We start from the raw sequence: 26,520 nt of genomic DNA on the forward strand, positions 1-26,520 counted from the left end.
TATAAACAAACATTTATTTACACAAAATATAATAGATTTACTTAAATCCGCTTAGACACCCGCCTAGACCACGCCTAGCCGCCTAGGCGCTAGGTCCTAGCTGCCTAGGCGCTAGGTCCTAGCTGCCTAGGCGCTAGGCCCCAGCCCACCGCCAGACTAGCGCTTAGCGTCTTTTAGAACCTTGCTTTTAATTAATCTTTTTTTCGTGTGTCCATGGCAACCAATCAAAATCCAAAGAAAGCATCTGATCCCAAGAGCCCTAGTTTTTTCCATCCATCCAAAACCAATCCTTCCTTCCTTGGAATGGAATCACTACTTTGGCTTCTGTGGGCTGCTCCAACAATGATTCTTTGGCCTTCATCTCCACTCCTTTATTTTACATCATGAATATTCAAAGAAATAATGTACATATATTATCTGACGAAATTTGTTCGCTCAGTGAATAGTCTAAGTTGACAGTCTGGCAACATAACAAGTTACGTGAGAACATTTTCAAACTCTACTACTACTATACTTACATAGTACATGGATATAATTTCATGATAACTAATAATGTCATTAATTATGAACCACTTGTTGATCTAAAACTTGAATTATGCAGTGGAGTTCTTGAACAACATCCTTCATGGCTGGTCTATCTCCCTTCTTTTCCTTCAGACATGCAAGTCCAAGCTCTAAGAAAAGCTTTACACTTGCCACTGTATTCCCCGAAGGCTCTTCGCTAAGCAGCCGGGGATCCACTACCTCCATAGCAACACCATTGTTGGCTCTTACACTCACGTAAATGGCTAAGTTCACGTCGTCATGATCGCGTGAGAAATCAATGGCTTTTTGTGATGTTAAAAGCTCAAGCAGCACAACGCCATAGCTATAAACATCACTCTTGTCAGTTAACTGATAGTTCCGATAGTATTCGGGGTCTAAGTACCCTAATGTTCCCTGAGCACATGTCGAGATATGACTCAACCCCGGACAAGCCAACCTGGACAGCCCAAAATCTGCAACTTTTGCGTTCAAATCACTGTCCAGAAGGATGTTGGTTGACTTGACATCTCTATGGTAGATGGGAGTGTGCGCCGCGGAATGTAAATAGGTCAATGCTTCAGCAGTTTGCAAGGCAATTCTGAGCCTAGTTTTCCAGTCAAGAAATGTCGAAAACTTGCCGTGTAAATGGTCACTGAGAGTGCCATTGGAGATGTACTCATAGAGCATCAATGGCTGCTCAGCTTCCACACAATATCCCAAGAGTCTGACCAGGTTCTTGTGGTTGACTTGGGAGAGTATCCCAACTTCATTTAGTACTTGTTCAGTGCTCTTGATGTTGCCAACTTTTGCTGACTTGACGGCGACGAGAGTCCCATCTTCGAGCTCTCCTTTGTACACTTCTCCAAATCCACCACTCCCCAAAACTCTGTCTTTGGAGAAACCATTGGTGGCTTTCTTCACATCTTTCAAGTGAAACATTCGAGCCGATTTCCCATCACTATTGCTCTTCAACATGTCTTCTCTTGCCTTGGTAAGTTTCTTCTGCTCCGAGAATTTGCAGGATCTTTTCACTGTGACAATTGCTATAACTGCCGCTACAATGAAAAATGAGATTACCCCAATCGAGACCTTCAGAGCCAGACCCGCTTTCGTGTTCCTCTTCTTCTTTGAGCAAGTGCCATCAAGATGATCCCAATAGTACTCCCTATTGCAAAGGCAGCGTGAGACATCGCTTGAACCCGTAGGTGAACATTTGGAATCTGAAGAGCAATCAAGTTGTGTTCTACAAATTGGTTCAAGAGCAGATGCCCATTGAATTTCCAATCCCTCCTCCCATTGGCTCGCAGGCTTGTTTATATCCAAATGAAGGATGCTTCTGAAGGCTTTGCAGCCTGAGCTGTGAAGCCGAATCTTGTATGCTGAAGGCATACCACCAGCAACAAATGTGCAGCAAAGATTAAGCCTGTTTTCGCACTGTAGTGCTCGGTTTGTATCAATGTGTCCTGAGCTTTCTAAGTACCGGTGACAGAGGCTAGATGAAGTGCAATTGAGAGGAGAAACCAAGAGCCGCGGAGAGCAGTTGAAAAGGAAGATAGTATTCGACGAAGTGATGTTGAAAGGAAGTGACTGATTCAACCAGAGGCCCTCACTCACCACCAAGTCTTGAGTAACACATTTTCCGGGCAGCCATGGGGACGGTTGTACCACCATGCGCTGATACGTAGCCATGATTTGAAGAACAAGATAGTAACTTCCATTGAGGGCATGAACATAGAGTTTCTTAGAGGAGGGGTCACAATGGAGAGAGTAGTCGGGGTCACCACAGTCGGGGCTTGTGCTTAGTGGATACGGAACTTTCATGAAACCACAGTCGGGGCAGGTCTTTTGGGAGGAGCAGCAATGATAGATGCAAAAAAGGATGAAGAAACAGCTGCAGAGGAAGCCTGGCATTATGTTTTTCCTGATGACCATATTTGCACGAACAAAGGGGAAGCAATGAAAAGCTTATGGCAATACATACGGGACGCAAAGATGGGGTAAATAAAAGGATACGAGGTTAAGTCGGTTGGGTAGAATATTGTGGCCGCCCCATTACACTCAAGTTCGAATCCCTCTACCCACATATTAGAGTAGTTTCATCAAAAGTTGAAAGAAGGAAACAAGAAGAGAATAAAGTGGGTGAAACAGAAATTGGAAAGTGGCTGCAAGAATCTATGTTAAAATCATAAAAGCTTTGGCGTTTATAGGAGCTGTGGATTCCTCCTTTATAGTGTGGCCTCTACTTAAGGAAAGCAGTTACTAAAAACGCTTCAACTTTTGTGCTTTCCTTCATGAAGTTGAGGAACAAATCATTAAATCGAGAATACTAATCTACTAGATGGCGAAAGAAAGATTTCCACAACATAATGGCTAATCACACCTAGCTTAGCTAGCTAGGATTTTTTCAATGTTCTCTTCTCCAATAAACATACATGTGGACCATCGACGAGATAAGTTAGGGGGATGCAGAATACAGAATTATGCAGAAAAAATTACTATGTTCTGCATAAAAGATAAATGATTAACATTTATAACAAGAAAAATAAAAAAATTCGTGAATGAGCAAACGATGATCTGATCATTCAATCTTCGCAAATACTTGCATACCCAACTTGTGCACTATATCCACTATATCCTGAATATTAGATGGTCATGGAAGAAACAACATTTCCTAGTACAAGGGAACTTGCAATGGATGAAATCTCCACAAATTTCATTTCCAAGAAATTTTTTGAGGTTATGAATGAAACTTGCAACGCTAATGATATTTGTATCACTTATGGAGTTACCCTTGTCATTGTTGAATTTTTCAGGTCGACGGGCCGAGGGCCCCACTTCAACTATACTGATACTTGATAATTACCACTTGCCCAATCCGTCAAATGTGGGGTTTTGTTTCCAATTCCACACTTCCTCATGACAAGGACTTGGCTTGCACGGGCCGTAACTTGTCTCTGATAATTACCATCTGCCCAATCTATTAGTTTGGGAGGTTTTATCACAAAAGACCTAGATATTAGTTAGAGAGGAGTAATCATATTTAAGAGCGATCGATTCGGTCTATTTCTTTATCTCCCCATGAATCGTATGTTTGTAACGAGAAACGAAACTGACATCTCCAAATTTAACTCAAACTTAGCTCGCTTCTTTTTTTTCTTTGGGGTTGCTTTTTCCACTAAACGTTGGTTACATTTCTAACTCTTTCGTTCTTCTTTCCCACACCGCTGTGGGAAAGCGAACAGTCACAGTGTCGAACAAAAGGACAGCTTTACGGTTTACAATGAAGAGAATAGCAAGATTTATTTTTCCCGCAACCTTTTGAGCTTCTATTTACATTACACAAGAGCATGAGCATAAGAATCAGTAGGAAGAGCATAATTTCATTAACCTGGAACAAGTTTTACAGAGACCTGCACAAGAGAGAAACAACACCAAACAATTGCTACGTATCCTCTAGTGTGTGTATAAAAAGTTGATAATTACAGTTCACAGAACCCATTACTTACCCAAATGGCATTTTTATTGGTGAGTAGTTCAACGTCCAACTGCAGATTAAAAGAATATACAGAACAGTGAAGAGGAATATAGGGAAGGGCCCATGAAAGAGATTTATGGAGGTATAGAAAAAAGATGAAAAGAATATAAATCATAATGCGAAAGAGAATCGCGATAGAGATAGATTAGCTCCAAGAAATATAAAAAATAAAATTAAAAAAACCTTAAGATTCCTACACTTTGTATGAAAGAGAATGGAAAAGGAAGTCGATTCTGAACACCATCTGGAGGGCATTTTAAGAACTTTACCGCGCTGTAGTTACGTGCAAATATACATGTTACCATGGAAAAAGCCTAAGAGAGTAGGAGAGACGAGGAGAGATTTGTGGATGAAGTCCTTTTGGAGATTAAATTTTGTTACCTCTATGGTTTCATTTGGAGGAATTTCCTGTACTTCTTTGCTTCCATAGCTAGCTCGGGAGGAACTATTGGCAATCGCTGCAAATAAATAATTTGAATCAAAAGGAACCCAAAAGGGTACTTATCGAAAACGAAAAGAACTAGAGGGTGTCGTTATTGCAGTTGTTTAAAGTGATCTAGTCTAATGAGAAAAAAGGCCATATACTTCAAGCTGCTATTTCCTCATCATAAAGAACAAAATATCTCCAAGATATACTTGAAACTCAAAATATTTTTTCTCTCTGCATAAATCAAAATCCGTAACGGTATTGTACTCGAGGCTTACTACTAAACAGCATAAAAGAAGTAAGAACTTTAATATTCTTCTGCAACGCGTAAACTAAAGTTATTCTGCTTCAAGACATACCAAATAAATTTCATACCAATAAATTAATCTCAACTGGCCTCCTACCCGATTCCTTTTACACCAAGATCTAAACCTTTAAGGACTGATCCCCTCTCGGATTAGCCTAGGTCAAATCTGAAGAAAGTTGACGTTCTACTTATAAACACATGTAAGGTCCCTCATCTTATCAATGTGGGATTCATTCTCCACATGACCCCTCATGTGTGGCGAATTTTCAAGCCTAACACGTAGACAACATAAATCGGGTGACGTGGAGCGCGTATGGCCATTGGGTTTCCCATGTTAGACAACTTGCTCTGATACCATGAAGAAAATTGAGGTTTCACCATAAAACCAATTGGTTTTATGGTGGAACCTCAAGTTCGCCACACGTGAGGTGGTGTGTTGAGAATGAATCTCACATTAATGGGAGAAGGGACCTTGCATGTGCTTATAAGTAAATTGGGTTACTTCCCATATTGCAAATTGGTTTTACGGTGGAATCCCAACTTTTTTCATTGTAGTATGGCTGCATCATCAAGGTATCAATGAGAACCGGATAACTGGCGATTCATCTTATGCAAGAGGGGATATCTGTTAAGACTGTCAGCACTTTAACAGAATAAATATAACTGTTCTAGACTCCATTGCAGTTTTATTAAACGGAACCACTTTATACAGTGCAAAACCATGATCCAAGTTTTGGTTTATGGACAATTAGTTATTCTACAAGTTAAATTTGTAATCGTAAAATTGGTTGCTTCATTCTATCCTAAGTTTAAAGGGACATTTGATGGTGCCCGCCTCTTCCTTACATATACATGTGAATAGCAGTACTACTCAAGTCTTACCGTTACTCCAATTACCATATAATAGGCGGGATTGGAGGAACCCTAATCACTATATAATGGTGTCCCTACCTTCACAAAACACACGTTCAATTCCGAGCAAAACCTATTATTGTTGTTGGAACACTTCTCTTGTTGAAAGTAGAAGACTCCTTAGTTATCTGCAAGAGTCATGTCTTCTGTATTCTAAAGATAGTATAATTGGTTTATTGTAATTTTGTTTATCAAATCTGTGATCCTAATGTCTTACTGTTGTTTGTATTATTTTAGTAATATCTTATGAGTTGTACACTAAAGGGGAGTATTGTAAATAGTAATCTAGAAGTATGATTGTGTAAACTAGAAGTAGGAGTCCAATAAGATCTAGAAGATCCTTTCCTTGTATAACTTATAGAGTGAAGTGCGGATTTAGTCTCTAAACTATCACCTCAGTGAAATTTAGGTCCCTAAATTATTTTTTTGGGTAAAATAAGTCTCTAAATTCATTAAAAATTGCTAATTTCATCCCTACTATTATACTCAAAGTTATTTTATCCAATTTATTGTCAACTTTAAGTTACTTGACAAACTTTAGAGTGTAATACCGTTCTTTGCTCACCTATAAGCCTTTAACATTTCATATAGATTGTGAATTTAACGTCTAATTTACCCTTCAAAGTTAAATCCATATAATATTCTCTATGTGAAATTACCAATCTACCCTCCAATGTGTATCACATACAAATAATGTGACTTAAGTTCATGGAAAATTGAATATAGTAGCTTCAAATATAATATTAGGGATGTAATTGGCAGATTTTTATAATCCAGGACTGGTTTTTCTGAAAGAAAAAAAAATAGTATAGGGACATACCTTTTTTTTTTGTCAAACTTAAATAATTAGGGAAAAACAATAATCCACCTTCCTATCAACTGATTTGTTGTTTATGAACATAATTTTTACTTAGGTGATAATTCAAAAACTAAATTAGCAGTTTATCCTAACTTATATTAATTGGGGAGCAAGCGAAGCCCATCATTATTACTACAAAACACAATCTCAGTAACACTAAGCCCTTTCTCTCTCTTTGCCGTCACTCTAACATTGGGGTTTTTTTTTTTCTTTGTTTTAATTATAATAGGTACTATTCCAAATTATATCAAATTTTAATCCCTCAAACTACACAAAACAAATAGGGGCATGTAAATATAAGATATTTCATTCTTACCATTTGGTCCATTTCTCATCATTCTAATTTCTAAACATGGGGAATGGGCCAACCAAACTCGTCCATTCGATTGGTTCAGATTTTTGTTTTTTGATTTTTTTTTTTTCTACATTAGACCAAACAAAAAACAAAGATTTTTTGTTTTTTTTTTTTTATAATTCTTTTAACAAAAATAAATAAATTTGAGATTAAGATCTATTATATTTTAGAAATATAATTGAACAGAATTAGTCAGTATACGATATAATTAAGACGAAATTTGAGATAAATAATCTTAGGAAAACTTGTACTTGACCTGAAGATTCAAGCATTATTCAAACGATATTATAGTCCACCAATCTAACTACACCCATAAGGTGTTTGTTCAAGTATAACCATGATCATCCAAATGCTAGATGCAAAATGAGACATTGAACAGGTTTTGGAGCCCGAAGTTGATATTTGAGTGTAGTTGCGCTTTATTGTACTTAGTTTTTTGCACTAGACATGACATCTCATTCGTTCTTAATCTGTTGGTAAGATATAACATTATGCTACACTTTGCCACTGAATTGGTGATAAAAGATATTCCGCTACCCTAAGGATACTACAAATTTAGGCTTATTCCATCCCTAAGCATCCTGAGTGGATCCAACCCTTGATGTTTGCTTTGTTTCGTTATGTTGGCGCCTACTTATCAAACCCGCACAAGGCACACTCCCATACGTTGACACCTACTTTTCCATAAGAGATACCATAATATCTTGGAGGCCCATAATAAAACCGACCATAGTTAAGGCGTCTTCAAACCATACCAAGCTCATTGTTCCTCACAACCCAACATGTGAGTCAATATGATTGAGAGCCATTGTTGACCATATTCGAAACACTTGCGAGTTTTCATCTTTCGTTGATGTCCCAACAACAATTCGTGTATCGACCAAATATAGGAATGATACATCATAGAAGTCAGAGCCAAGCATTAGAAGATTGAAGTTAAGCATATATGATTTCAAGACAACCTTGTTGAGTTCATCACGAAATTAATGCCAATGTCTATCTTTAGAAGCTTGACAAAATATTGGATTGCATGATCTATCTCATTTTTCAGCATTGGTAGTTCTTAAAGGGAGTTTCGTCAAACTTAGAGAGAGTTGCTTGAATAGTCATTGGTCCTTAATGTACTATTTTTACCTTAGATCAGGAGCATTTTTCCCACTGGGTTTTTGCTAACCTAATGAGGTTTTGATGAGATACCCATATTGGGCTGGTCATACTCTTGCGTGCATTTTCTACTACTTGGTACATCTTGAAAATGTCAAGTATCGAAATTTGCATTGACTCACACTTCTCTTCTTCTTAGGCTACGAGTTTGTCCTAGTGGGTTTTATTGTAGCTAGGTTGTGGGGCCCATTGGGGAGGTGGTAGTGGGAGTGAAGGCGTTTGGAGCGGAGGAACAGGGAATGGGCCGGGCAGAGGCATTGCGCCTCCATTGCCGGTTGGTTGAAAGTGGCTGCAGTTTTATTTGAGAGGGAGAGGGGAGTCGCAGAGGTTTTGGTCCCACAATCTTATACTCTGTGGCGTGCGTCCCACAATCTCGTCCGAAAACTGCAAAGGACCTGGAGATGTTGTGCATTGCACTCGTGCGTAAATATATTATATCATCAGACCCAACAGTCAGCAGCGCGTATTTCCAAAACAAAATATAAATGCTTTTGACCAATTACTCATCCATACAAAGAATTCAAAAGTTCAATATAATTAAAAATTTTCAATTTTTTCAATCAATTTACGTATACTCTCAAGCAGTTATTTTTAGAAATTTTCAATTGTTCCATTTTTCGTACCAGCCTTAATGATTGTTTAAATTCTAGGTATGTACGATGCTTAATGATCCGTAGTGGAGAGAGTAGTAGTGGTGGCGAGGATGGCGAAGAGGAGTTGAAAATTGGAGTCTACATCTAATGAACAAACAAACGGACGAACAACAAAATATAAAAAGAATAATATTAAACAAACAAGAATGCTGAATAATAAGGCTCTCCATTTATATTAAATTTAACCATAATTCATAAGCAAGGAAACGATAACCTAATTCTAAAGAGCTGGGCCTAGAACCCATACAATAAAATAAACAACTAATTTCCCGACACCTCCTGTCAAACTCATGGCAATACATGACATGGATTTGCAAACAAGCAGATGTGGACTGGCTCTGATAGGCGGACTAAACTAAATTGGCAAACTAAACCGCCGATGAATTGGAATGACGATGGATGGCACTGGACTAAACTTGACTGTATTGGCAAACTGGACTGGAAAATTCTGGTTGGTAAGCTGATTCCGAATCAAACATTGATGTTGAGAGTATGAAAAGAAAGCGGATGAGTGCTTTCATCACTAAACAGACGAGATTTCCATATCTCAATTGTAATAACAAAAAAAAAAAAAAAACCAAAGGCCATTACTCGAGTGGTCATAGATCCAAGTACTCGAGTGACTATCACAAAACAATCCCAAATAAGCCTAGATCTCGTGTGGGCCTTAGACTTTAAATAAAAAATGCGCAAACAACCAATTATTTCCTTTGCTCGTGTGGGCCTAAAAAACTCAAACTTTTTCTCTCATTTTTTATTTTTATTTTTATTTTTTTGTTTTCCTTCTTTTCTCCAGGGGTCTTCTTCAATCTAGTCTTCTTCTGTGCGAACGAGTGCAGAAAAGTCAAATTGCAGACAGCAGGTGCGATGCAGACAACAGAGGCATCACACATTAATTCAAAAGGTAGAAACTAAGTTGGTGTAATAATAATAGGAGCAAAGGTTAGTTCATGTTTCAAGGTATTAAACGCATTCATACAATCTTTATCAAAGTTAAATACAACATCTTTAGCCCAAGGATTGCACAATGGACGAGTGATCTTGGAAAAATCTTTAATGAAACGACTATAAAAATCAGCATGTCCTAGAAAGCTTCTGATTCCCTTCACTAAAGTAGGGGCATCGATATTTGAGATGATATCAATTTTTGCTTTGTCAACTTCAATACCCTTGCTGGATATTATGTAACATCCCACATCACTCAGGGGAGTGATCCTTAAATGTATATTCTCATTCCTACTTAGCACGAGCCCTTTTGGGAGCTCACTGGCTTCGGGTTCCGTAGGAACTCCGAAGTTAAGCGAGAAGGGGGCTAGAGCAATCCCATGATGGGTGACCCACTGGGAAGTTGCTCGTGAGTTCCCAAAAACAAAACCGTGAGGGAATGGTAAGCCCAAAGCGGACAATATCATGCTACGGTGGTGGAGCGGGCCCGGGAAGTGATCCCGCCCGGGCCGGGATGTGACATATTACATGTCCCAACACAACACCTTGTTTCACCATAAATTGACACCTTTCCCAATTGAGAATCAAATTTGTTCCTGACATCTTTGAAGCACTAGAGAGAGATGGTTAAGGCAATCATTGAATGAAGAAAAAAAACTGAAAAATTGTCCATGAATACCTCAATAAATCTCTCGATCATATCTAAAAAGATTGCCAACATACATCTTTGGAATGTTGTTGGGGCATTGTAAAGGCCAAAAGGCATCCTCCTCTATGCAAAAGTGCCAAATAGGCAAGTGAATGTAGTCTTCTCTTGATCTTCCGGAGTTATTGCAATTTGATTATAACCTAAATATCCATCAAGAAAACAATAACGTGAGTAACTAGCTAATCGTTGAAACATTTGATCAATAAAAGGCATAGGAAAATAATCTTTTTCTAGTGTTCGAATTCAACTTCCTGTAATCGGTGCAAACACGCCAACTAGCTGCAGATCTTGTTTGCACAAGCTCTTTGTTCTCATTTTTTATACCACTGTGATTCCAATCTTCTTAGGCACTACTTGAACAGCGCTTACCCATTTGCTATCAAAAATCGGGTATATGATACCCACATCTAACAACTTCAACACTTCAGCTTTCACTACTTCTTTCTTATGTGGATTGAGCTTTCTTTGAGGTTCACAGGTTGGTTTCGCTCCCTCTTCCAATAAAATCTGATGCATGCACATGGTAGGGCTTATTCCCTTGATATCTCCAATGAACCAACCAATGGCTGATTTGAACTTTTTTAACACCCTAATTAGCTTATCTTCTTCTAATGGGTTGAGGTCATATGCTATGATAATTGGGAGAGTTTAAAATTCAGCGAGGTAAGCATATTTTAGCTATGGTGGGAGTGGTTTACATTCAAGTTTTGGAGGCTTGGCAGTGGAAGGGATTAGATGTGTGGCAGATGGTTCTAATGGCTCTATAAGATGTGAAATAGTGGAGGTATATGGTTTTAATGCTTCCAAGGCAGCCACCACTTCCATGAGTGCAAATTCTTTGTCATTTGAGATTGACTCAAAACAGATTGTAACGGATCATTGAATTGTGTCTATAAAAACTTAGAAAAAACAAGTGAATCGAACACATCAACTGAACAACAATCAAGTGAACTAGAAGGGTGAGAAAAAGATTCAAATGTAGTTGCAGGTACACTGAATAGGGCATTAGATTGATGCTAGCACCCAAATCGAGCATAGCCTTTTTAACTAGCTTGTGTCCAATGGTGACATTGATAGAAATACTGTCCAGATCTTTGTATTTTGGTGGGAGCTTTCTTTAGAGCACAACACTCACATTCTTAGACACCATCATTTTCTCATTAGGTCCATACTTCCTCTTATAGTTGCTCAGCTCTTTGAAAAAATTTCTCATACGCTGGCATGTTCCTAATGACATCAAGCAAAGGTAAATTAACATTTACTTTACTTAAAATATATAAAAAAAAAATTCTTTAAATGACTTATCATGTGCGCTTTTGGCAATCTTCCAGGAAATGGGATGGGAGAATGTAAGGTTTTTAAGCCTTGTGAAGATTTGGTGTTTCAAACTAAGGAGTGACATTGCTTGGATCGTCATTTGGATTCTCATTCTCTTCTTGGGTGACACTTGGATTCACATGGTCAGATTCATTAGTAACTTCATTGCCAACTCCATTATTAATAACCTTACCACTTCTAAGTGTAGCGATTGCTTTGGCTTGCTCTTGGTTCATTTGAAGTATCACTAGTTGGCTCGGAAACTTCACGGGTTCTCTTTGACTCAAAGCATTGGCAATCTGACCTAATTGTGTCTCTATTTTGGTTAGAGCAGCCAAATGTTGTTGGAGAGTACTATTGGTAGATTGCCAGAATTGAACGGTGTTTTAAGCCAGCATTTTCATCGTATCTTCAAGTGTAGTGGCATGTTTTTGTTGGAAATTTTGAAACTGATTGTTATTTTTCCACGAGAGATTGGGATGATTTTTCCAACCAGGGTTATAAGTATTAGAGAATGGGTTATTCCTTGGCCTCTGATTGTAAAAGTTCATGAGATTCACTTGCTCTTGGACAATTTCAAGATAAGCCTCACTTCTTGAGCATTGATAAGTAGGATGACCTCGTATGTAGCAAATGGCACACACCTCATCTATCTTGGGCACCATATTGAGCACGAAATCAAGCCACCAGCCACCAGCCACCAGCCACCAGCCACCTGCAATGCAAAATCATTATTAAAGCTCATTTCATACACGCTAACTCACCTACCTCTTGTATCTTTATGTTAAGTATTTGATCCCAACATCTCGGAGATGTTATATGACTCTTTAGCATTCTTTTTCTTTAAAGCTTCTCATGTTGCATTCTTAACAGTAGATTGACATGTTTGGGTTAATCCATCATAAAAATTTTGAATTTGTAAGTAAAGAGGTAACCCATGATGTGGACTTTGTAGCAAAAGCCCTTTAAAACGCTCCCAACATTCATTGAAATGTTCTCCATGATGTTGTGCAAAGTTGAAGATTTGCCCTCCTAAGGTAGCTGTCTTTTAAGTAGAGAAAAACTTCTCCAAAAATTTCTTAGCTATGACATCCTAAGTAGTGAGCAAACCAGGTGCTAAAGTCATTAGCCAACCCTTAGCTTTATTTTTCAATGTATAGTGAAAAACTCTCATCCTCAAATTTGCTTCACTCACTCCCTGCAAAGGTAAACAACTCATAACATTATAAAATTATTTAATATGGGCTAATGGATCTTAGTTAGGTAAACCATAGAAAGAAAGAAGCATATGAAAATGTGAAGATTTGAGATCATAGTTTCTAGCTTCAATAGGCAACAAGATGCACAAAGGCGAATTTGGTATAATCGGTTGAGCATAATCCTCCAAAGCTCAATTGTGATCATTATTGTTTGCCATCCCTTCTTCTTGGTTAGAATTAGAGTGCTTAGAATAAGCACCTACACTCATTGATCTAGAAGATTTATCGTCCTCTTCTTCACAATTAGTTTGAGCATTAGTTGATAGAAGATTATCAGAAATGTTGCTCTTTATCTGTTCAAGTCTTTGGCCTATCTAAGCAAGTTTATCAGACATACACTGCCTGAGAAATAGAAGAAAAAAAAATTTAGGAATCTAAGATTGGGTTTGAAGAACAAACAATTATAGGGGACTGAAATCAGTCCACGACAACGGCGCCATAATTTTGTTGTGTTCCTTGTGAGTGAAACTATATGGTTAGTGTAATGGTAGAAGTAAGGCTATCGAACCACAAGGACTAATCGGACCCTTATAAATTACTAGTTTGAAAGAACCCTAACTAAAGAATGAAAGTAACGAATTAAAAATAGTTTTTGTGTTGTAAATGAAATAACTTAAAATGCAAGAAGAATGTAGTAGCAAATGATATGTTTGATTGAGAAACAATAACGATGAGACCAGGGATTTCGAATTCACCATTACAAAACCAATTCCATGTTTATAAATTTAAGCTGTATTCAACTACCAACCTATTTTCAAAGTTTGTTTTACATACATATGATCAGCCATATGATGTGTGGTTTTGATCAAATTCTCCTAATCAACCTAATTGGGATTTTCAACTTCGGTTCCAAATTAAGAGTTTTTAGCATGCAAGAAAACGTTAAAGAACCAAAGAAAATACATAGCAGGATGTTTGCATAGCATTCTCTTCATTCTTTCACATGTCTGGATTAAGCATGATGTTTACTATAATCTTGATCAAATGATTTATGGGTAACCCTAACGGTGATCAATCATTAAAATTAACAAACGAATTTAACAAAAGATTTAGTGAATGAAACAAGAGACATATTAATGTATTGAATACTTTAACTTAAAAAAATGGATCAATTGTGCAAGGATACATCAAAATCCCTAGCTATGAATTTAGTTACACATCATGTTCACAAATATGAAATTTGAATACACAACATAAGTGAAAATAAATCAAAGAGAGAAGAAACCCTTGAAACAATTCTGATGTTGAACTTCTCTAAGAACAGCCCGTTGGGATGAGTCTTCGGTGATGGCGAGTGTATGAAATAGCTAGTGTTTGAGTGTAGATGAAAAAAGAGAAAAATAGGGGTTGGAGTTGTGAAATTCACTCAGAATGAAGGGTGTGGTTAAAAGTGGTTGAAAGGCTAGGTTTTACGATGCTAAAAAGGCTGTTACAGATTGCCAATACATCTCATTAATTGGGCATTTATTTCCCACCTTTTTTTGCTATTATTGGTCTTCAAAGAGCCATATGCATCACCATCTTCAGTTCCCACTTTTAATTCTCTTTCTACATTAGTATCACTGTTCTAAAAATCTTCGCCTAGCTTTGCCTAGGCCCCGCCTAGGCGTTGGTCACCACCCCGATTAATGCCTAGGCGTTTGAAAGTTAAGAAAGGGCGCTTAAACCTGTTGATATGCCTTCCTTGACCGCCTAGGCACCCGCTTAGGTTGCAACTCACTTAGACAGAAAATAAATAACTTTCATTTTGAATTTTTTTTTTTCAATAAATTGTAGGAGACTTGTTGAATATTTAAATGAACACACATTATAAGATTGTTCCCCATGTTTTCATTATGTTCCAATACTTCATAATATATATGTCATTATGTTTTGTAGTCTATGATGAAATTATATATATTTTAAGTATAAACAAACACTTATTTACATGAAATATAATAGATTTACTTAAATCCGCCTAGTCCACCTAGGCGCCCGACTAGCACCTAGCATCTTTTAGAACCTTGATCAGTATCCTTATTCAATTCTCTACTTTTAGCACCATTTTGCCTCATTTTCCCTTAACTGGGCTCTATAATACTATTAGCTGCACACCAACACAAAATAAGGTGACATGTAACCAATTTAACTCGAAAATATCTCAAAATGACTAGGAATCGATGGTATAAATATATGAAATATATGAGTTATCAATCCATAAATGAGAACTGCAAGCACTTATGCTTCTTGTCTAAAACTTTCATCTGTAAGCTATTCGAAGTTGACTGATTTTTGCAAAATCCCAATAATCGTTTTAGTAACCCTGTGGCAAGCCTCTTTTGTGGTAGACAAGTACAATGCACTGCAGGACTGCAGGATTGATGAGGTGCACTTGGCACTTGAAACAAAGCATCATCATTAGAGTTTTAGTTAATGCATCTCCCGAATCCAACCATAATGAAAATTTAGCCATAATCATGCAAAACTAAGTCAATGCATCCATATGATGTATAAGATAGGCCACAAAATCGAATAAGGTTCCCTTAGTGACCTCACTCCATGTCTTACCTATTTCATCAAACACTTTATCTGCATTCAAAACCATCACAAACATGCTCACATGAGACATATTGACCCACCCATTAAAGTCATTGTCCCACTGAATCCCCTTTTTCTCTATTTCAACAAACATTCTATTAGCAAACCCCCCCTCTTTCATCAAATGGAAAACTTAACATTCTCATTGCCTTATATCTACTCAATACATATTCTATAAACTCATCAATCGGCACACCCACTCATATGTTTCTTTCAAGTTGTTGTCTAGAACATTAGGCATACTAAGCTTAATCCTTTTTTTGGACATTTCTACTTTAAAAAAATGGACACATTACATTCCAAGGTTATAGCAGACTTAGAAAATTCCAAATTCAACTGTACATTTTTCTGTGGAAAATGTGAGATTGCTATCTGACAAAAGAGTGCCTTATTGGGTTCCTTAGGTGGAGGGACTTGTCGGGCTTCCTGAATAACATCTTCCTTATTAGAAAATTTTGTCATTGCACCAGTAGAGTTACCCAATAGTGGCAGAACTTTACTAATATTGCTGCTAGTTTGAGAACGACTCTTCAAGCGGAATTCAATCACATCATAAGCACGATGTTATTGCAAAATGAACTGTTAGTGCAAAAGTAGAAGCACAAGCATACTGCTATAGAGGAAGACAAATGCGAAGAGTTCTTGGATCGATGGTAGTCAAGGAACCCTAAAACTTCCAGTTCATCTCCACGTGCGAAATCGTTTTCAAGAAATGCTTAATTTTCTGAAAAGTAAGGGTAGAACATTTTGTTGTTCAAAAACATGCGACCGTTGTCGAAGCTCGTACCATGGAAGTAGTCACCATTGCTGTCAACAATGATGATGTTGATAGCAATGGTGGATTGCGATGGGTTTTAAGGGCTAGTGATACTAACGAATGATTCAACGATGGAAATTATGGCGAGGATGGTTCTTCTGCTTATGATGTAAGTATCGACAGTAGTGATAAAGTAGCAGAGAACGACAAAATTAGGGGATTTCGATATGGTCGTTGGCAAAATATTATAGATAGAGCCTTTCTGTGCAAGTTTCTGCTTTGCTCAAACCAATTTAAGCAACGTTTTTTAGAGATGTGTGGTGAACACCTCTGACCATGCTGAAGACATTTCTTGCTGCACGACTTGTGCAGATTGTCGAATCAAGACCCAGGTCAAGTTCGTTAGGAAAGACCTGATAGGGGTCATGAAATCGTAGATGGTTCTCGGAATCGAAAACCCATAAATTTCGTTCATATAACGAAGATGGAAAGTAAATTTGGGGATCATAAAAACTAGGGTTTGTGGCAAAGGAATGAGAGCTTTGAGGGACGTCGATGAAGTCAGAATACATAACGAAAGGTAGTTTGGTATGTGCGAGGAAAATGGGACTAGTAAATAAAGGAGCTACGGCAGGCCCATGCATATACAGGGATAGGTTATTTGGTGGTCGATTGCTACAATTAGAAAAAGGAAAGGTGGTAGTGATCGACAGGAGGATGAGGTGGTGATAACGGAGGCGGATTTGGATGTTCAAACTGAGAAACATTGGTTTCTGGATTCTAATAGAATCCTAGACTATCGGAATCATCCATCACACTTTTTCACGGCGTTGGAAGTGTGGCATTGACGAAGGCAAACCATAGATCCACGATGGATCTCTAGCTCTAGTACCAAATGATAGGATCATAGATCGACATAACTAAAAAAGGAAATTAGGGGAAAGGAAAATGCAAGAAAAGTAATAAAATTTAAGTAAATTCATATCATTCATTTATGCCCACTTTAGATGACCATATGAGTTTAAATACACAAACAAAATCTGAGTCTACAATGAATGAACAAACAAATAGATGAACAACAAAATAGGAAAGCAAGAATATTATTAAATAAACAAGAATGCCGAAACGACTACAAAACCTTAAGACTACATCGTGCCTGTCTTGTTCACTACTGAATAACAAGGCTCTCTATTTATAATAAACCAGCTCTAATCCCTAATAAGCAAAGAAACGAAAACCTAATTCTAATGGGCTGGGCCTAAAACCCATATAATAAATAAAGGCCAAATTAGATTAATTGTCCCTGTGGTGACATGGTATTTGGAAGACGGCCCATGTGTTAAAAAAAATAAAGATTTAAACCCATGTGGTAGAGAGTGTTAGCAAATTTAATCCAAAATTGACATTTCTGTCTAATCTCAATTAGATGTACGGATAAAATTGTAAAAACGCAGCGATCGAAAGTCAGAAATGTGCTTGGGATCACGAACAGATGAAGGTCGTGTTTCACCAACTCAAAACTCAAATCTGAGTCGGCCTCCTCCAAGTATCCATCTATCTAATTTCTCTCATTTTCTCAAGTTTCTCACACCTATTTCTGTATTTAATGGATACTTGGTGAAATGGATCTGGGGATTTTGAGCTAGTTTTTCCAGAATCCCAGACTTGAGAGATAGGATTTTGTTGGAGTTTTCTAGTTGGTTTTTAGAGAGAGAGAGAGAAAGGAAATGTGCTTTTCTGGAAAATCCTTTTGCTTTTTGGTTTTTTGACTTACTATGCTTTTGGGCTCTGAACACTCTAACTTGGGTTTAGGAATTTGGGATTGGGTATGCTTTTGCATCTCTCATAATTCCATTAATAAAGCTTGTAGGTCTCAAGAAGGTGGAGATGGCAACGGAGGGTCGCTTTTCCACCATTGCCATCCAAATGGACCAATTCTCTACATCAGGTTTCAATTTCTAAACAATTCAATTGAAATTTCTAAAAAATTATGAATTAATAGATTTAGAATTAAGATGTGTAGGATCAATTCTGGGATCGGGAATTAATCCCTCGAGTGTATAAAATCCTTGTAACAATTTGATGTTGAATACAATACAAATTTCACTTTTCCCTACATGGTATCAGAGCAGAAAAGATTCTGGTAAGCATCATAGACTTCTGCTCCTCAAACCAGAAACACTAGCCAATCCCAAAACAAGCTATCACCTATGGCAGAAGAACCAAGAAAGTCCTCGACCAAGCTTGAGGCAACCAAATATGATGATCTCAATGACCATCTATACATATACCATTCAGCTCAGCCCGGTTCAATTCTTGTTTCTCAGCAACTGAATGAAGGAAACTATGGAACATGGAGTCATTCCATGATCATGACTCTCAGTGCCAAAAGCAAGGAAGGGTTCATTGATGGCTCAATCCCAAAACCTTCATAATCTTCCAAAACTGAGTTACAACAGTGGACCCACTGCAATAACCTCGTCAAATCATGGTTATTGAACTCAATCTCATCAGACATTTGAGCCAGTGTAATCTACAATGATTTTGTTTCTGGAATATGGGCTTAACTTAAAGAACACTTATCTCGCGTCAATAGCATCCATCTTTTCAATGTAGAACAAGTTGTCCATGATTGTGTGCAAAACAGTAGGATGATTAGCGCCTACTACACTAAACTCAAAGGTTTATAGGATGAACGCGATGTTGTTTGTTCTATCCCCACTTGCTCCTGCGGCACTATAAAGGAGGCCCTCCAGTTCTAAGAGAATTAAAAGACTATGAAGTTTCTTATAGGGTTGAATGATGCATACACAACCATTCGTGGCCAGATCCTCCTCATGGATCCACTTCCCTCAATCAGCAAAGCACACACACTCATATTACATGAAGAAAAACAACGGACAGTGTCCTCTACATCAAACGATATAGTTGATGTTGTTGCCTTTCAGTAAAAAGCAACAAAGGAAATTCAAGTAGAAATTTCACACCACGGAACCCTCACCTAAAGTGTGATCGATGTGATATGATTAGTCATACTTCATATTCTTGTCTTTCCCATCTAAAGTGTGAATTTATTGGGAACAAAAGGCATACCATCGAATACAGCCGGAAGGTTAAGAAGGCAAAAGAAAGAAGTGAGATTCAGGACCAACGAAACTCAAAAGCAAACCATGCCAACACCAAGGAAGATAAGCAGACTCGATCCAACCCCATCAGCTTAATAGCCGAGCAATACCAACTGCATAAGTGCTACTGTTACACACGTAGGGAGTGTCAAATTCTCTCCCATTTTGACACTTCATAATGTCTTATATGTTCCTTCATTCTAATTGAATCTAATATCCGTCGGTAAACTTGTCCAACACTCCGATTACATTGCCATTTTTGCTAAAAACCAGTTTGTGTTACAGGACCAATGCTTGGGGATGATGATTGGGATGGGAATTGAAAGAGGAGGACTCTACTATCTCAACATTGTTACTGAGGAGGCTATCTGCAATTTTGTCGGCGTGTTCGCTATTTCCCGCATGTGGCATGAACGCCTTGGGCACCTTTCCAATAAACATTTCCGATTAATGCATGCATATGTAAAAGACATTCAATTTTCTAAAATTAATGATTGTTTAGTTTTCCCTTTAGCTAAACACCCATTTACCATTCACCACAAGCTCCATACATACACATGCACCCTTTGAAATGATCCATGTTGATACCTGGGGGGTTATCATGTCCTTACACATAACAGAACATGTTATTTTCTTACTATCTTCGATGACTTCACTCAATGCACCTGGGTTTATCTAATGCACCACAAATCAAATACACAGCACTACCTTGCCAATTTTGTAAACCTTGTGGAAACCTAATTCTCAACTAAAATCAAAATCATTCACAGCGACAACGGTCTCGAATTCACCATGAACAAATATTATTCTGATAAAGGCATCATTCACCAAACTAGTTGGGTTGGAACTCCCCAACAAAATGGAGTTGTCGAGCGAAAACATCGTCACTTGGTTAACACAGCTAGAGCACTTCTTTTCCAAGCTCATTTACCTAAACATTTTTGGGGGGGATGTTATCTTGACAGCCACATATCTTATCAACTGCACACGTACACCATTGCTATAAGGGAAAACACCGCATGAGCTTCTTTACCAAAAATGACCAACCTATATCACTTATGGGCTTTAGGTTGTCTATGTTTTGCTTCCACACATGATAAACGACCCACCAAATTTGATGCTCATGCCTCCCGGTGTATTTTCCTTAGATACCCTTATGGGCAAAAAGGGTATCGTCTTTATGATTTCTAAACTGAAAAAATATTTGTTTCTTGAGACGTCACCTTTCTCGAACATATATTTCCCTACCCTCACTCTTCATTAGAACCACCCATTATCCTACCAAACACCATTCTAACTGCACCAAGTTTAGAACCACCACGTACCATGACTAGAACTCCACCAATAGGCTCAACTTAGCACCACTAACTGCCACTGAACATTCACCACCGACGTCACCACCACCACCCCTTGCAACACACTCCAATTATGACCATGTTGCCCTAACAATTGTCCCACCAAACTTGCACCTAGCCACCTTATTGCTTCAAAGCTCATCTTCCTTCTCGTCCCTCCCAATCATCACCCTTAGCTCCGGCCTTCACATCAGGTAGTCTTTATCCTTTGGCTAATGTAGCATCTTATAACAAGTTATCATCTCACCATCGTGCGTTCACCATGACCATGTCCATGGAAGTAGAACCTCGATCTTTTTCACAAGTTATGCAGCACCCTCACTGGCGGACTACCATGTGTCAAGAAATTGATGCCCTTGAAGCCAACCGCACCTAGACACTTCAACAGTTACCTCATGGCAAGAAACCTGTCGGTTGCAAGTGGGTCTACAAGGTCAAATTTAAACCGGATGGCACAGTGGAACGTTATAAGGCACGTCTAGTGACCAAGGGGTACAATCAAGTTGAAGGCTTGGATTACAAAGAAACCTTTGCTCCAGTCGCCAAACTTGTTACAATTCATCTTTTGCTTGCCTTGGCTGCTGCACAACGTTGGCATCTCCACCAACTTAATGTCAATAATGCCTTCTTACATGGAGACCTTGAGACCCATGTTTGCAAACTACATAAGTCATTATATGGCCTTTAGTAATCGTCAAGGCAATGGTTCATTAAGCTTTCGGTTGCACTCAAAAACTTGGTTTCCAACAGTCCAAGGCCGACTATTTGTTATTCGTCTGCACCCAAGGTAATTTGATCATCATCATATTAGTTTATGTGGATGGAATTATTATATCAAGGAATAATTTGGAAGTAATTGAGGCCACAAAATCTTTACTTAAGCAATAATTCAAGTTCAAAGACATGGGACAATTAAAATACTTCTTGGGGATCAAGGTAGCAAGGTCAAGCAAAGGCATTGCCATTTCACAAAGAAAATATGCACTGGAGATTCTTGAGGATGTTGGACATCTTGGAGCTAAATCTACATCATTTCCTATGGAAGAAAACTTATCTCTCAGCAAAGACCAAGGAGAATGCATTCCAAATCCCTCCACATACCGACGACTTATGGGTCGATTGATTTATTTAACCATTACACGACCTGACTTAGTATATCCAGTTCATATATTAAGTCAGTTCATGGACAAGCCTCGGACGCCGCACATGGAAGGAGCGTACCATGTTCTATGATATCTTAAACAAGCTCCAGGACAAGGCTTATTTCTTCTTGCAAATAGCTCTATTCAATTGAAAGCTTTTTGTGACGCAGATTGGGCTAGGTGCCTAGACACTCAACGTTTTATCACCTGGTATTGCATATTCCTCAGGCACTCATTAGTCTCTTGGAAAACCAATAAGCAAGCTAACATATCCCGATCAAGCGCAGAAACTGAATATAGATCCATGGCTACAACTTCTTATGGAATCACTTGGCTGAGAGCAATCCTACGAAACTTAGGTATCTCACACCCACAACCTGCAATGTTATACTGTGATAGCCAGGCCGTACTCATATTGCATCAAATCCTATTTTCCATGAATGAACCAAGCACATTGAAATTGATTGCCACCTCATTTGGGGAGAAAATCCAAAATGGAACAGTCAAAACGGCTCATGTGTCGACTCAACGACAACATGCTGACATATTCACCAAGCCACTTGGTATCTCACAGTTTTCAACTCTATTTAGCAAGTTGCGAATTATAAATATACATTCCAACTTAAGGGGGAGTGTTAAGGAAAGAAATGATGACTAACATATAATCAGGGATTGAGATATGTCGACTAATATATGATCCCTTAACCTTTTTGTAATCCCTTAATTGTAGGAATGTTATTACTTGTATAGGCTCAATTCCAGGATCGGGAATCAATCCCTCCAATGTATAAAATCCTTGTAACAGTTTGATGTTGAATACAACACAAATTTCACTTTTCTCTACAGAATTGCCACAGGGATTCGTAATTCAATTGAAAATTTTGGTGGTGGTACAAATTAGAGAGAGAAAGGAGATGAAGAGAGAATGTGAACAAAAGAAAGCGCGGGTTGGACAAAACTACATATTTATCCCTTGATTTAACAGACATTGGATGGAAATGTTACTTTTTGGGTTAAATTTGCTAACATTCTTCACCACAAAAGTTTAAATCCTAATTTTATTTTATCATAGGGGTTGCCTTCCGAATACCTTAACACCGGAGACCATTAATCTGATTTGGCCTAAAATAAGCAACTAATTTCCCAACATAACGTGGTAGTGGCAAAGATGGTGGAGGCCGAGTGGTTGAGGTGCCAGTTGTAAAGACCATGGTAATATGGTGGTGACATACTTGACCTTTTCACATACTTAGCAAAACTAAATTTTATGTTTTACAGAACCTATTTAACAAACCTCTTTTTTTTCTTTCTTTTTTTTTTTTTTTTTTTTTTTTTTTGGTATATGTAAAACGAAAACTATTTCCTAAATCATTACTAGACAAATTCTAATTTACTTCAATTTGGACTTAAAATACTAGGCCTAGGCCGAGAAAAGGTGACCCAAGTTCTCAATCCAAAAAAAGCATGATTAGACCGAGTCATAATGAAAGTAGAATTAGGCCTAGTTTGGTATTGAGGTGATTCAGAAAAAAGTTGGGAGCTGTTTTTGTATTTGGTAAACATTCAGCTTCAACTTTTTTTCACAGTTTTGGGTAAAAAAAAAGGCAAAAACAAGAACCTGCAAAACCCAGCTTTGAAAAACCGGCTTTTTTCACATCAGTTTTACATAAAAGTTTACCAAACACTATAATACTGCTTTTTGTTTTTCAAAAGCACTTTTACAAAATAGTTTGCCAAACACTCTGCTGCTTTATTTCACAGCTGCTTATTCTCACAGCACAGCAAAAGCAGCTTTTTTTTCAAAGCATATCAATACCAAACCAGCCCTTATTCAGGGATCAGACTTAGATGTGGCATGGTGGAGTCATGGTTTAATTAAAACTATTAGACCATCTTTAGAGGAGATGTCAAATTTTGAACATAAAATTTAAATTTGATAGCCTATGTGGCACTTGGACATATTTTAATGTTTCGCTCTTTACCCGATTTGTCAATTAAACTATTATTTTGTTACATTATTTTCTTTTCTTAATTTCTATTTTATATTTTATATCTTACGTACATAAATAATTCATGATAAAAAGTCATATTAATTGCATTGAAACCCAACAAAAATTTTACATATAGAAATAATTCATGATAAAAATTCTTAATAATTCATGACAAATAACTCAACAAAATAGTTCACTGTATGAAGTTTTAAAAGCACTTTATGTTAATTGAAAGGAATATCATTGATTAAATTGAAAGCGGCAATATACAAACAGAAAGAGGCATGCATTGATTAAATTGAAAGGAATTGTGTATTTAAAAAAAAGAAAGAGGCACTATATAAACAGATTGAACCGTCCAACAATAACATTTATTATAATAAATGACTAAACTATGAGGGCGTTTGTTTGCCCTTACTAACTCGGGCTGGACTGGACTGGACTAGCTATTAGTCCAATACTGTGTTTATTTCATGCTGGGACTAACATTAATGAGACTAAAGGGGACTAGCATGGACAAAACCCTTCATTAAGAGGTCCACTACTACAAATTTTTACATACATGACGCATTTTATGGGTCATGTTAAAAGTTTAATGACACAAGGGTTTAGCGTCATCTTTGTGGGTGTCATTAAAGATATTTTTTATGACGTTGAAAGAGTGTCATATATTACTTTTAAGGACGCCCAATAAGGGTCATTAAATTAAGAACTTATGTCATTTATTACCATTTAAGACACATAATAAGTGTCATAAACATAGGAATGAGCGTCATGGTATACTAATCATGACATACGCACAATGTCATGTATAGCGTTTAGAGACACCTAACAAGGATCATTGAATTAAAAAAGTGTGTCATCTATTTCAATTGGAGACCAGAATATGTGTCATAAACAGAGGAATAAGTGTCATGGTACAGTAAACATGACATCTGTATAAAGTCATGTACTATAACACTCCAACGTCATTGAATATTAGCAACGACACACAAAGCGTGTCATAAACAATTTAATACATGTCCTGAAATATGTATGATGACATATATAAAAAGTCTTAACATAATTCATCGAAGAAGCAAGATATTAAATTAAACAGTATTGCTTCATAAATTTATAATTCATCCAGTACCGAAGTATTACAAAGGACAATATAATGTGTAGAGTTTCCTACTAAAATAAAACTATAAGTTCACTTAATTTAAAATTTCACAAACTAGCTAATCTAGTGTTTCATCTATTGGGATGAAGTCATCAACATACTCAGCCCACTCTATTCTTAATGCATCAATTTCCTGTTGAGTGTATGTAGCTTTTTCTTTGAACTGCAACAAATCACAACCAAAGAGAACATGTTACAACAAAAACTAATTTCAATCATTAACTAATACACCCGCTTAAGTGCTCTTTGTAACAGTAGTACTAACCTTGGTAATAATTGAGCAGTTCGGATCATCAACGATTTCCTTCATGTATTTCATCACATAATATCCACATTCTACAGTTCCTTCTTGCAAAGGGCACTGCATATAAAAATAAAAAAAGTATAAACAAAGAACTTTAAAAGGATGTAAGATATCATGACCATAGCAATTCAAATAATCATTTCCACATATCGTTTGGCGTAACATTTCAGATTTTGTGCTCCTACATACAAAACGCAAATAATTGTCGGCAACATATCCATACATACAGTCTTGTCCCATCCAGTACATAACCTATCAGCATGAAGTAGCAAATACTCTTTCATTTCCCCTGATGGTATCATTTTGTTAATGCAATGCCATGGAACAACCTTTTGTCATATGATTATCCTATGGAAAGGCATATCTTTTACTATACAGAATATTACAGCACGTACTTAAAAATTTAGTGGATTAATAACAATATTTATTACACTTATTGCTGGCTATTAACCAGATTCCTTATAAAAAGGATCTTGTTGAAAGATAGTAAGATAGCACTCTGTACTTCCAACGCTAAAACACACTCGGTAAGGTAAAAAAATAAAAAATAAAAGCAAAACCATTCAGTATTCCAGAACACCACCAAAATATTATCAAGAATAATGAGAAGCTTACAGGCATGCCGATCCCGTGAGACAAAGATTCCTTACCTTTACTACTTTCCAATTAATATTTTTTCGACCCTTTATTCCTTTTTGAGCTTTAAACATCTTCAATGCTCTGCACGTAGAGGATAATAACACATGAAATATATACAAATCTTGAAATGCATTAAATAAAGACAAACGTATATCCAAATACTTACAGTTCAACAATGTTCTTCATTCCAGGATCTATCTATATCCAATTAAGCGAGTCCATATAATACACTAATTCCTCATAGGGGTCAATAATAGCCAAGAACCAATGAAACCTACAAAACATAAATAATTGCATTCTTTATCACACAATGGTCAACTACTGATCTGTTAGGAACAAAAGTTCAAAACACATAGTACTAATAACCCTTTGTTATACGGAGCAAAAATTAATTGTCCTTTTTTGCAGTTCTGTAATCTAAGAGCCAGTGCATTTGATCTTTGTTCCTTTTTGCCAGCCTTTTGGGAAATTCTGCCAGGATCTACAAATCCAAACATTCCA

General features: G+C 37.3%; 1 non-coding gene and 2 pseudogenes across 2 annotated transcripts; 1 reads left to right on the plus strand and 2 right to left on the minus strand.

Moving 5' to 3' along the window:
* Positions 1-388: 388 nt before the first annotated feature.
* LOC137711984 (wall-associated receptor kinase-like 20 pseudogene) lies at positions 389-2,575 on the minus strand (annotated as a pseudogene). Its single transcript, XR_015955595.1, has one exon. The product of XR_015955595.1 is annotated as a wall-associated receptor kinase-like 20 pseudogene (transcript).
* Positions 2,576-3,908: 1,333 nt separating this feature from the next.
* Positions 3,909-26,516, minus strand: LOC137747925 (uncharacterized; annotated as a pseudogene).
* Positions 12,641-12,748, plus strand: LOC148691257 (small nucleolar RNA R71). The gene has a single exon (XR_015956062.1). It is a non-coding gene; the product is annotated as a small nucleolar RNA R71 (small nucleolar RNA).
* Positions 26,517-26,520: the final 4 nt, after the last annotated feature.

Source organism: Pyrus communis, chromosome 14 (assembly GCF_041283825.1).
Source record: "Pyrus communis isolate YQ-2024b chromosome 14, ASM4128382v1, whole genome shotgun sequence".
Lineage (NCBI taxonomy): Eukaryota > Viridiplantae > Streptophyta > Magnoliopsida > Rosales > Rosaceae > Pyrus > Pyrus communis.